Source organism: Miscanthus floridulus, chromosome 7 (genome assembly GCF_019320115.1).
Source record: "Miscanthus floridulus cultivar M001 chromosome 7, ASM1932011v1, whole genome shotgun sequence".
Taxonomy (NCBI): Eukaryota; Viridiplantae; Streptophyta; class Magnoliopsida; order Poales; family Poaceae; genus Miscanthus; species Miscanthus floridulus.
In genome coordinates, this window is record NC_089586.1 from 55,433,049 (window position 1) to 55,439,982 (window position 6,934).

At 41.2% G+C, this 6,934-nt stretch overlaps 1 long non-coding RNA gene across 6 annotated transcripts; it reads left to right on the forward strand.

The window, feature by feature from the left end:
- Positions 1–3,025: 3,025 nt before the first annotated feature.
- LOC136463261 (uncharacterized) lies at positions 3,026–6,607 on the forward strand. 6 transcript variants are annotated; one of them, XR_010760957.1, is made up of 4 exons: positions 3,044–3,386; positions 4,239–4,317; positions 5,208–5,300; positions 5,762–6,607. It is a non-coding gene; the product is annotated as an uncharacterized lncRNA (long non-coding RNA). The 6 variants fall into 6 exon arrangements; XR_010760958.1 differs by having other exon boundaries at positions 3,026–3,135; positions 3,211–3,386; positions 4,239–6,607; XR_010760956.1 differs by having other exon boundaries at positions 4,239–5,300.
- Positions 6,608–6,934: the final 327 nt, after the last annotated feature.

Here is a 6,934-nt window from a genome sequence, read left to right on the forward strand (position 1 = left end):
ACGATGCGCCACTGCTTGTAGTCATGCGCTCGCTCGAACTCCACTGGCACGTTCTTCACCTCGCACAAAAAAAGACTGGTGACAAAGAGGACAATGGTAACTTGCGACATTGTGGGTACGTTCTGTGTCTCACGTGAGTGCTCACCAGATACTTTGCTTTGAGGTGGTACTTCTTCAGGATCACTACAAAACTCCTCGGCTCCTGCAATGGGCAGGGAGAGCTGATTACCACCAGCCTCAAAGTTGTGCGGGTACTGCTTGCGGTAGTTGGTAATGTCGAAGACCTTGACATCAATTTGTGACCGACCGTCACACCGCAATACAAGAGACTACCCATCATGGAGGTCGAGGGTGTCAGCAAAGTGTCTCCATCCTTGGCGGAGGTACAAGTGGTTGCCGTCGGTGATGTCGGGGAACACCTCCACCTTCCACCGGGCCAAGCTCTACTCATCGTCCAAACAAAGCTCGAGTTTCCAAAGACCTTCAACGGCCCAGGCAATCACAGTCGGTAGCTTCTACGCTCACAAAGGTCGACATAGCCAGATAGAGGGACAAGTTCATTCCCAATGGCAAACCCCAGTAGATCAGATTCAGCAAATAGAAAATGGGCACTTACCAATTTTTCTACATACATTCTAGGACGAAGGATCTTCAAGCACTTTAGGTCACTCTAGCTCGGTCCTACCATGTCTTCTTGCTGCCCCGCCTTACCAACTAGGGAACTTGACAATCTTGAGGAATCCTTGCTGATATATCTCTATTCTCATTCTCCTCTCTTGGGGGCTTTCTTTTTTGTGTTTCTGGTGTTGTCACAAATGCAAGGAATGCATGCACTGATGGGGCATCAGTGGAGGAGCTAACATGTAGTAAAAACCAGCGTCGAGGCTCATGCCGTCCCATTAGTGTACGATTGGGAACATCAATGCTCCTGCATCTCTGGTCAAACACGCCTTCTGTGGTACAACAGGTTGCGATTCCCTAGGGAGCACAATGGTACCTGAGGCAAAGCACATCAATTGGAAAAAATCTTTATCTTGCATTGCCCTAGAGTCCCTATGATGGTCCGAGCATTGTAAATCTGACCGAGCTGGACATGCCTTCAGTCTGCCCCTCGACTGCTGTGACTGCTTGGATTGGAATCAAACAAGTTTAGAAAAGACCTATCACAACCGCACTAGGCATTCACGTCTCAAGCGTGTCAAAAGCTCCTTTTCTTGAATTACTTCTTGTGTCCAGCTTTCCTGATGCATTCGCTTCACTCTCATATTTTACTGCGCTCGCAAGAAAGTCTGAAATACAACACATTTGATCTCATCGGACACTACATTACAGAGCTGTGAGTAAAACTATTACCTACGGAGTGCACTCGGTTACAACATTTGTATCAGTAGTAGTAGTAGTCATGAGTGGCTTTGATCTGTCTTGAACCCAACTCATCTTATTTTTGTGTATTTGATAAGATTTGTTGAACTTGCAAGAACCATAAATCAAGGATTATTTTTATTCAGAAATTTTATACTTTATAGGATCTCATAAGGTCTGGCCGTCTGAAATGTTGACTACCCAGACGACATGCTCCTGCATTCCTATGCAGGCATGCACACATGGGTGGCATCAGTAGCCTATTGCAGCAGGGGATGTTGCCGCCCGACCCGTAGCTTTGACATAATGGGCAAAGCCTCGCCACCCACCCACGCAAACATCTCAGTCCACTACACCACAACATCGCTTCACCGTCAGACATCTGACGCTAAAAATTATATTTGGCGATAGATGATCTAACGCTAAAGATACCACAGAGACCATCTGACGCTAAATCCTCATTTAGCGATTTAGTGTCTGTCGCTATAGGTATTTATATTTAGCATTGAACTGTCTGTCGCTAAACATATGTATACCGTCCCTTTGTCTGTCGCTAAAAAATAAGTGGGCCCCACCTAGCTCGAGCGCGCCACGTACATTGAGCTCCCGCACCTAGCTTACATCAACCTCGTGCGCATATTTTAGCCGGCCCACGTGTACAGTGAAAACCTTAGCCCCCAAATCCCAAATCCCAAATCTAGTGAAGTCATCCCGCCCGTCGCCCTCTCCCTCTCCCGAATCGCGCCCGTCGCCAGCTCCCTCTCAAATGGCGCCTGCCCAAATCATGATGTCGGGATGACAGGTGGAGCAGAAGAGGCTGATGGTGGTGAGGTCGCGGGGTTCACCGATGGTGACAGGTAGTTGACAACCTTTCCATTTGAGACCATTTTGATACCTAAAATTTAATATAATGTCAAAATTTAGGGACCTACAAATATAGATCTGAGCACTATATCATTTTTTACTTACCGTAATAATGTCAAATGAAGAATTCATAAATTATAAAGTTGTAGATCTCTTTTTTCTACACAATTTATATATAATTTTTTCCTTCGTTCGAGTTTATATGTAAAAGTTATGGTTTTTTAAGGATCAGCTGGCAGATAAGGAAAAAATTGGAAGAAAAAAACGATGAAATTAAACATACTTCAAATGTGATGATTCTTTTTTTCTAAAAGTTTATAAAATCATGCTATATCAATTCATGGTGTTCTTACTATTTGTATTATTGTTTAATGGTCATTTCATCGTTTAAATGAATTTATAAAAATTAAAGCAAAACATTTTATTTTTTGCTGGGCTACCCAATCTCCCGTTGGCCTGCATGGCCTGCTAGGCCACTGGACGTCCCCTGGCCATCCGATCGGATCAGACAATCCACGCCATCCCTCACTTGGGCCTTGTTCACTTTATAAATTTTTTTTAACCTAATAAATAGTACCACTTTCATCTTATTTGGTAAATATTGTTTAATCGTGTATCAACTAGGCTCAAAAGATTTATTTTGTGATGTCCAACTAAACTGTGTAATTAGTTATTTTTTTACCTATATTTAATACTCCATGCAAGCGACTAAAAATTGATGTAATGGAGAGAGCGAAAAAACTTAAAATTTAGATGGGATACGTTGGTCAAAAATAGTACAGCCGCTCTCCACCAAACCCTAAATTCTATTTTCTCATCTCATCCTGCCTCCCTCACAAGCAGCAGGCGGAGCAACCTGGTGGCGGCGCGGCCCTCCGCGCGGACGACCCAGAGATGCGCCAGGGCTCGGTGCGTCCGCAAGACCTCCCCGCATCCCTCCACGCGCGCAATGCGGTCCTGACGGTGGCGCGACCCTCCTCGCAGGCATGGCCTCGTTCCGGCCAAGGGCGGCGTGGAGGAGGCCTCTCAGCGGGGGCGGAGAGCGTCACTACACCACGTTGGCGGTTGTCTCCATGCTAGCGCATCTAGGGTTTCTTGGTGACTCGACCCCATCCCTCGAGGTTGACCTAGACTCCAGGAGCCCTTCCTGTCGAGTTGAGGTACTGCTACTGCTCTCTCTTATTCCCAGATCTGTAGTACTAGAAAATAGTAGGTGTAAAGCTTTTGGTTTGATTTAGTGAATAAAAGATCGAGCTGAAGGATATGGTTAATTAGTTCTCCACTTTCATATCTGGTTAGCCTGTGTGACGTTGCTGTCAATTTACCTTGGTTATATGTTTTATGTGTGACTGTTGCATAATCTCTTCATCTTGGCTACTGCAGTGTGAGTGCTTCTCTGAATCTCTGATTTACTAAGAGCACTATGCACCAGCCTAAATTATTACTTTACCGAATCAAGTAATCTTGTGTCAACTCTATGTACAGTGTGCCATTTTAGTATTTTGAGGTGATCTTGACTTTTAGACTTCTATTCAGTATAGTTACAATGCCTCATGCATTTTGGTTTTAATTCATAAGTCTAATTTGGAGCTCTGGCGTACTCCCTGGAATGGTGATTGTGTACTAGTGCTAGCAGTAGGAGTCTAATACTAATATTTTGGAACATTTGTTTTCAACTAAGGCCTTTGGATTTTCTGCAAGCTACATTTTGGTAAGCACCATTAAAAGAAATTAGCACCTGCGTTCTACAATTCAAAGACAACACCTGCATTCAATCTCATCTGCATTCAAACTCTAGTATGGACTTGTGATTTGTGAATTTGATTTCGTGTACTACTCTGTTATCTACTACAGTACTCCTATACTCCTGTTCTTGATTGAAAACTAGAAGCCTATAAGGTGAAGTATAATCATCCTATCATAGTATCATGTATATGTATGTACTGAACTACCAATTTTGTGATTACTCAAGTCTCAGTAATACATTCATTTTTATTTGGTTTTATTTGCAGGTTCTGATCTTCTAGACTTGGAGAATGGACAATTTGAGTTGCTTCCAGTCCTGCTTTGGCTAGCAATTGTTATTGGAAGGTAATTTGGAGCAGCTGGTTTTATTCTATTCAGTGGATCAGCAGGTTTTATTCTATTAAGTGGAGCAGCAGGTTTTCTATGTCGTGAACTATAAATGATCTCCATGAACCCCAACAATCCAACTGTCATAATTGCGTATAATATTACTGCTGTTGTAAAACTTAGTGGACCTGATTCAAACATCCAATTACAGAGAACCATATTTGTGCATGCTATTGTTAACATGTAATTCTTCATGAACTCAAACTACACCTAAGGACAAAGATTATGTTAGGCAATAGTTTAGAACCATGGTACTGTCACCTGAAAGCAAAACAGCCACAATCTAATAACAATACTAACAAACATCAGGCCATGAATATTTCAGCCATAGACTACTATACATACACAGCTGTCTTAGCAGTTTACTGCACAAGGAATTGAACTTGAAACCTCAGAAAAGTAAGCTGTAGACCAGCGCCAGGTTCACTGGGGGCTATGTAGCCATTTATTAGCATGAAAATTGTAGAGCAACACACTGACTGCTAGTTGCTGCAAGATGTATCTCATTCTTTAAGAATCTCTTCCTGCTTTCTGTTCTATTGAGCCTGGTCTTTTCACCATCCAAGGCATCTAATAAAGGTTTCCATTTATTACCAAAACCCATGACCAGACTGCACACAGGGCACTAAATCTGTGTGCTAGATTAGTACCTGTTCAGATTTCTAAACCTATTAGGCTTAATTGGTGTGTGCTAGGATCCTAGTGCACTGAATGTTTGCTAAACCTATATGGATTAATTGTGATATGCTCCTGTGTGCCCTGAATATTATCAAGATAGGTGCTGATTTTGTGAGTTGTTTTTTCTATTCCTTAAATTGTCTACTATTTTTTTCTTGCTTGGTATACAGCGCCCTTTGAATATTGTGAAGTAAGCAGTGGTAGTAACTTCTGCAACTCAGTTGGTTTGTTTTCTCTAAATTCCTCAGCTCAGCATTGCATAGGTTGGTTCTGTTCCCTCTATAACTCTAAGACAGGCCCTTTTTATTCTACAGTGAACAATCTTTAGATTAACTTGTTCTTTGTTTGTTCCTCTAGCCAGATATGTCATCTTAGTTAATGCATATGCTAGCACTTCAGCATTACTTAATTCATTCCTATTGAGTGCTTGTCAGTTATTTTTGCAAGCTGGATTCTGTTCATACATGTTTTGCATAGCAGCATCTGCAACTGGCTTGGAATGATGCATAGGAATTTTTGTCTATTAGTCTCTCTTGCACTGAGCTTTATAGAATGCTTGCATGTGTGTTAACAGTAGCACTAGATCAATAGCAGCATGTGCTTTATAGAATGCTTGTAGTTGCTCTTGTTCTGTTTAAGGTAAATAGCAGAAGGCATAGGCATCAAAGGTGTCATGTAAACAATGCTTTTCATGGAACCTGAGTTTCGTGTTTGATCTGTGCAGGACGTGAGCAACATCTATGAGGTCCTTGACCATTAGGTTGGTAAGATCCTCCCATCCAAGTTGCAGACATCAGATTTCTGTTAAGATTAAAAGGATCTTGCAACTGGATTCAACCTTCTCTTCTTTTTTTTTTAAAAAAATTCAAATATAAGTTATTGAAAGAAAAAGCATACCTAGATTATGTGTACTAGTGTTTTGAACCCTAGTTCATTAGGGGTAAGCAATGGGACAGTCTTTTATAGCGACATACTAAAGATGGGTCATTGTGTTGCGGACGCATCTCTTTCTAGTTGCTTCATGTTGTACATGAGTAGATGACTATTTAACTGTAGTAGGAGAAAAGTGGATGACTATTTAACTGCAGTAGGAGAAAAAACTTGTAATTTGGCTTGAGTTTCTAGAAACTGGTTGTCTACACTTGGCTGATTACAAACTCATACTCTATAGTAGCTTTACATATTTTCTCCACTTGCTAATTACATGGTTGTTATATTTTTTAGGAAGTGTTGGGCACTAGTTTCTAGAAAATGGTTCTGCACATAACCTGATGGATGTGCTCTATTGTTGGCAAGCCATTACTTTTGGTTTTTGAGTTCCTAGAAATGATTGTGTGTAGAAACTACTAGTATTGTTTCCTGGGATGTGCATTCATGTGATCTTTTGGTGCCTGAACTACTAGTTAGCAAGTTTGTGGATGATTTGCCACTCAAAGCAGATTTAGGTGCTAGTCTATCTCCTTTGGATACAGGTAGTTGATACTGTAGACTTATCATTGATGACTCATTAATTCATGTTTGTAATGGCTGGCCATATATGTATGTCTTAGTGAGTGTTTGGACTTGATCATGAATGAATCTATTTGTATGAGAAACGTGCACAATGATGTTACTTTTGTATTAATTTGCAACCAAATGGCCTTTTATTTTTTTAAATGCATTTAAATGATCTCGTCAAACCATCAGTCGCTAAAAACATTTGTAACTTCAAATTGTCTGTCGCTATAGAGTACTGGCAGGCTATCTATCGCTAAAGAGTAGCAGCAGGCTATCTGTCACTAAAAAAATTCAGGGCAACAGACTATCTGATGCTAAAAGTACTGTCTGTTGCTAAAGATTTTTAGTGACAGGACTTACACCGTCTACAAAAGTCTGTCACTATAACTTTTTAGTGTCA